Below are 6,113 nucleotides of genomic sequence, written 5' to 3' on the forward strand. Positions count from 1 at the left end.
GGCGGCCTGCGTGGTGTGGACACTGCGCATGCTCCACACAGCTGGTCCTCGCTGGAGTTCCCCGCGCGTCTGGATTCCCTGGTAGCTGCGGCCCGCCCGGGAGGTGAGGGGGAGGGAAAACGCTGGACGAGCGAAGGATCGCATCCTCGGTGAGGAGGAGGAGGAAGGCCCGCCCAGGGTGTGAAGAGCGCCGGCGCTTTTGAGCACCTTGCAGTGTCAGTCTGGGCTCCAGAGCCGGGCGGGATTTCCTCAACCACAGAACGAAGGATGTGGGCAGACTGAGTGATGTGCGGCCTGCCTGGCCTTCCCCGAGTGACGGCTCCGTCACGACCCGCCCTGGAGCCCGGAGAGCTTTGGTCTCGGGTGTGGGGTCAGGCTTGTCGCTCCAGGGCGGGGAGTTAGGTCCCTCCCTCCCCTCGGTGAGGACGTGAGGGTGAACCGGTTCTGTGCGGTTGAGCAAGCTGCGCACTTAGAGTGTGGGCCGTCGTCTTTGAAGAGAAATTTGAGGTGAGAGGAATGCGAGCAAAGGGAAGGTGTGAAGAGACCTCAGAGGTCAGGAGAAACCGAAATGTTTCGTCCCTGGGGAGAAAGATGAGGAGCCGTCGGGAGGGCAGGGGGTGTTACTGGAAGGAGGATGCTGGAGACCAGGCGGAGAGAAGCTTCCTTAGGCTGGGAAGGGAGCTTCTGCTCCATCCTCGCTAAAAGTTGGAAGGTGGCGACTATTTGACAAGATCACTTTGTTAGAGAAAAGATTGGGAAAGGGCAAGAAAGACTGGGAGTCCGGTTTGAGGAGACTAGATAGTAGCGGGCATCAAAGGAAGAAATTGGATGGAAAGAACATTTCTTCTCCAAGAATATTGGAGAAAAGTGGTCCAGAGACACAAACTTCAGTTGTAAGATAAATAAATACTAGGAATGTGATGTACAGTGTGATGACTGTGTCTAACGCTGCTGTATGATACATAGCAAAGCTGTTAAGCGTAGATCCTGGGAATTCTAATAACAGGAGATTTGTTTTATCTATATGAGATGACGGTTGTTAACTAAACCAGCTGTGGTAATCGTTTCACCATATATGTAAATCAAACCCTCGTGCTGCGTACCTTAAATTCATACAGTGATGTGTGTCAGTTATTTCTCAATAAAACTGGAAAAAAATAGGGGTAAAATATTTGTATTTTGAGGCAAAGAACAATGGAGTGGGGTTTCCCCTTTAATTTTGAAAAATACACGTGCTAAAAATATTCAGAGCATGCAAAAGAATACAGGAGTTACATTCCCAGTGGTTATTAAGGATGTGGGATTATATTGGGTTGAATAGTGTCTCCCAAAATTCTTGTCCACTTGGAACCTCCATGTGACCTATTGGAAAATGGGGTTTTTGTAGATGAGGTTAAGGGGAGGTCATAATGCCTTAGGGTGGGCCAGAAATCAAATGACTAGTGTCCTTATAAGAGGAGAGGATGCAGAAATATATAGTCACAGGAAATAACATATGAAGACGGAGACAGAGATGAGAGTGTTGTAACAATACACAGAGAAGTGCTGGGGCCATTAGTAGCTAGAAAAAGGCAAGGAAAGATGATCCCGAAGAAGAAGTGTGGCCCTGCTAATAACGTGATTTCAGGCATCTGTCCTCCAGAACTGTGAGAAAATAGATTTCTGTTTCGTTTGTGGTCCTTCGCTGTAGCAGCCCTAGGAAACTAACAGATCAAGATGAAGAATTACAAAATTCCATCAGGTTGAATTTACTGATAAGGGCCCACCAAGCAGATATTTTAGATACAACATGTTACCTCCAACGGTTAGAAAAAGTTTAACAGTTTGTTTGAATGGTTGCTGAGTATGTCTTTTTCTGTTATGCATGTAAATCTGGGAACGTAATCAGAAGATGGGCTTAGGGACCCCCTGGGCCCACTATGAGAAGGACTTGAGTGAAACCCTACTGATCAGTTGACTTCCATCCTCCCCAGAGTGCCTACACTAAATGGAGTGCCAGACTGCCTGGGATGCTATTGAGAAAGGTATCCAAAGGCTTGGGGGTAAAGGGAGTTGACATGTGAGAGTGGATTTATCATGTAAGACCTGCTCACCCACCCCAGGAGGGTCCAAAGGACATTACCCTTCACCATGACTCTGGGAAGTAAATCTATGAGTGAAGCCCCAGCATCTTTGAAGAGATCTGCATTCTCTGTAGTCAGATAAATCTCCCAGTGGAAACTACACAGACTGGGATTTCTAAATGCACTGGGGATAATGGGATCCTAGGATGGCAGGGACCACGAGGTGGCACTTAATTGTCAAAAACTAGATGGGTGTGGTTGCTATAATGGACACCTGAACTGAAGCAGTCATCAGAATTGTCTGACTTACAGAGACCCATGACATTGGCCAGTTGATCTTAATGTCCCTAGGGAAAAAAAAGAAACGGACAATCTACTGAATATATACTTGGTATTAGCAGAAAAGTTCTAGGTTTAGCAAACAGAAGTCCTCACTTGTACCAGCAGAGCAGAGCCTCATTTTGCCCTTCTGTCATTTTCCACACTTGAACCCGTTTATACACTCAGAACTCTTTGGATGAAGGGGAGGCCATGTTCTTTTGGGGAAGGACCTTGCTCTTTTGCTAAAAATGTATATTATTAATTTGTCCCCAGCCTTCCCCCAAAGAGTCCTATGCCCATCTAGCAGGGTGACTGCCCACTGGGGGAAAGGAAATAATCAGACTCTGGGAGATTAGAGGACAATGGCTCTAACCTGACACTGCTTCATGGAAACCCACAATATCATTATGTGTACGAACCAGAGTAGGGGCTTGTGGAGGTCAAGTGACTAAAAGAGTTCTAGCTCAGGTTCATCTCACATTAGGCCCAGTGGGTTTCTGAACACAAACTGTGGTTACTTCCCAGTTCCAGAATGTGTAATTAAAATAAACATGTTCAGCAACTAGCAGACTTCCCACATTGGTCCCCTGAGCTATAGAGTGAAGGTGGTTATTTTAGAAGAGGCCAAATGGAAGACACTAGAACTGTTTCTGTCTATAAAAATGTAAGCCAAAAGCAATACTACATTCTTAGAGGGATTGCAAAGATTAGCACTATCACCGAAGACTTGAAGGTTGGAGAGGTTGTGGTAGCCGCTACATCCCTTTCAGCTTGCCTGTTTGGCATGTGCACAAGACAAATGGATCTCGGGGAATGACAGTGAATTTTCATAAATTGAATTATGTGGTGATTCTAGTTACACTGCTCCTCCACATGTGGTTTTCTTGTGTGGACAAATCAACACTTCTAGTACTAGGTATATCGCTGTTGATCTGGCAAATGCTTTTTCCCTTTATACCTGCTGAAAAAGTCTACCAGAAGGAATTAACTTTCGACTGACAAGGCCAGCGATTCACCTTCACTGTCCCACCACAAGATATAACAACTCTTCAGCCCTGTGTCATGATTTAGTCTGCAGAGACCTCCTTTCCCTTCCACGGAAAATCACACTCGTCTGTTCCATTGAAGGTGATACGCTGATTGGCGCTGGTAGGTAGGATGTAGCAATTACTGTACACATATTGGTAAGATATTTGCATATCAGAGGATGGAAAAATAAGTCCTCCAAAACTTCAGGGCCTTCTTCCTCAGGGAAATTATTAGGGGTCCGGTAGTATGGGATTTATCAAGATACCACTTTAAAGGTGAAGGACAAGTTGTTACTAAAGGAAGTAACTACTGTAGAAAGAGGCCCAGCACCTAGTGAGAAGAGAGAAATCTCTGCCATGGGTCCAGGCTGTTGTGCAAGTGGCTCTGCTCTTGGGGTCACAGGACCCAGTAGACCCAGTGGAGCTTGGAGTGGCAGATAGAGACACTATTTGGAGTCCTTGGCAAGGATTTATAAGTGAATCACAAGGCAAATCTTAGGATTTGGGACGAAAGCCCTGCTACCTTCTGTGGAAGTCACTCTCCTTTTGAGAAACAGCTTTTGGCCTGTACTGGACCTTATTAGAGGATGAATCCTTCTCCGTGAGTCACAAGTCACCGTGTGACCTGGGCTCAGCAATAAATCATGTCAGTGGATTGGAACTGATAGATAGATAGATAGGTGATAGATGGATGTGATGAAAATGGCTCTGCGCTTCTGTGATCTTCCAAAAACCCATAACCCCAGTTCAGTCATGAGAAAAACTGGACAGATTACAAATTCTGTTAGAGGGGCATCCTACAAAATACTTGACCAGTATTATTCAAAACTGTCAAGTCATCAAAAACACCAGGAGTCTGAGAAACTAACGCAGTCAAGAGGAGCCCAAGGAGATGGACTGAGAATAAATGTAGTGTGGTGTCCTGGTCGGGATCCTGGAACAAAAAAATCCTTCCTTAAAAAAAAATTAAGTAAACTATCACCTTAGTTAATAATAATGTACTGGGTGGCTCAGTCAGTTGAGCGTCCAACTCTTGGTTTCTGCTTAGGTCATGATCTCAGGGTTGTGGGATTGAGCCCCGAGTCAGGCTCTGTACTCAGCGCAGTCTGCTTGAGATTCTCTCCCTCTCTCTCCTCCCGTTACCCCTTTTGTGCTCTCTGTCTCAAATAAATAAATAAATCTTTAAAAAGAATTAACATATCAGTACTGATTCATTAACTGTAATAAACGTACCAAACTAAAGTAAGATGTTATCAGCAGGGGAGATTGGGGTAGAGTATATAGAAACTCTGTACTAGCTTCTCCATTTTCCTTTAAATACAAACTATTCCAAAAAATAAAGTCTATTTTATAGGAAAAATCAAATCAGCACATCACAAACTATTAAACCAAAACTTTCCAAAATAATGATGACTATCTAGCTACATTGTTCTTATTTTGCACTTAGATAGAAAATTTTTAATGTCAGTGTTTCATCTTTAACCTTTTTAAATTTCCTATTTTGTGTATGTTTTATAGTATACATAACAAACACAGAAGTACACATACATTTTTAATATATGCACATTGGGGATGTAAATTTTTACTGACATTGCAGGACTAAATTATTAGAGAGCAAGTGTGTTAAACTAATTCAAAAATTAGAGTTTCATAGAGGAAATTGTGAGAGGTAAACCTATGAACTGTGAAATAATTATAACTAGCCTATTCTTATGTCAAGATGAATAAATAAAAACAAAAGTCCATAAACATATGTAAAAGCCTATGTAATGACATCACCAGAACAATCCCAATTAGTTTCCGGCTTCTCCTTTGATTTATTCCTCATTTGATAACTGAAAGTTATATGATGACATTGTAATTTGTAAGTCCTTACACTTGGTAACTTACATTTTGAATCACCCTGGATTAAGGTAACTACCTCTTCAGTTGCCTTGCCTAAAATAGTTAATTCATGAAAGACTGAGTTCCTTTGCTTGGAAAACAACAGCCCTTATTTATAATATCTTCACAAGGAACAGAGCCAGAGTGTTCCTTGTTTGATGAATTCTCTGTAAGGAATTCAGTACAAGTTGGTTGCATAGCCAACTTGGATCCATGGTAAAATTTCAGTACCACAAACTCACATTTTACAGCGAAGTCAAAACACCTTCCATTTTTACTCTATGGAATTTCCCAATGTCATAGCAATAAAAAAAAAGATTTCAAGTATATAATGCACATCAATTTCAAAAGTAATAACAGGAAAAGTACTTTTTAGTTTATTCTCGTTTCATAGGTTATGTACCTCTCAAGCTTGAAAGGAAGTATTGTTAGTTTCACTTAGAAATTAACTACTCTAGGAAGAGCCAACTTCTATTTGATTTTTCGAGCATACCGCCGGATTGTGGCATGCTCATTACTTTAAACAGAATTGGGGTGGGGGTGGGGTGCCTACCATGTTTTGGCAGTTCTGAAACTCAAAGAAATAACTTTAAATAGAAAAAAAAAATAGGGGAAATAGTTCATTAGAAAAAATATCTTGCAACAGTATTAATTTACCTGGAAAGCCCCAAAACTGTCCCCAAGAGTTTTTCTTGGGAGAAGTATGGGTCATAATGAAATTTATTTTGTCATGAAAATTAAACTTACGTAAGGAGATGACAGACAGAGTGATGTTATACAAAGACTTGGGATTCTGGAAAATGTTAAACTAGTCATT

The sequence above is a fragment of the Meles meles genome, chromosome 3, assembly GCF_922984935.1.
Source record: "Meles meles chromosome 3, mMelMel3.1 paternal haplotype, whole genome shotgun sequence".
Taxonomy (NCBI): Eukaryota; Metazoa; Chordata; class Mammalia; order Carnivora; family Mustelidae; genus Meles; species Meles meles.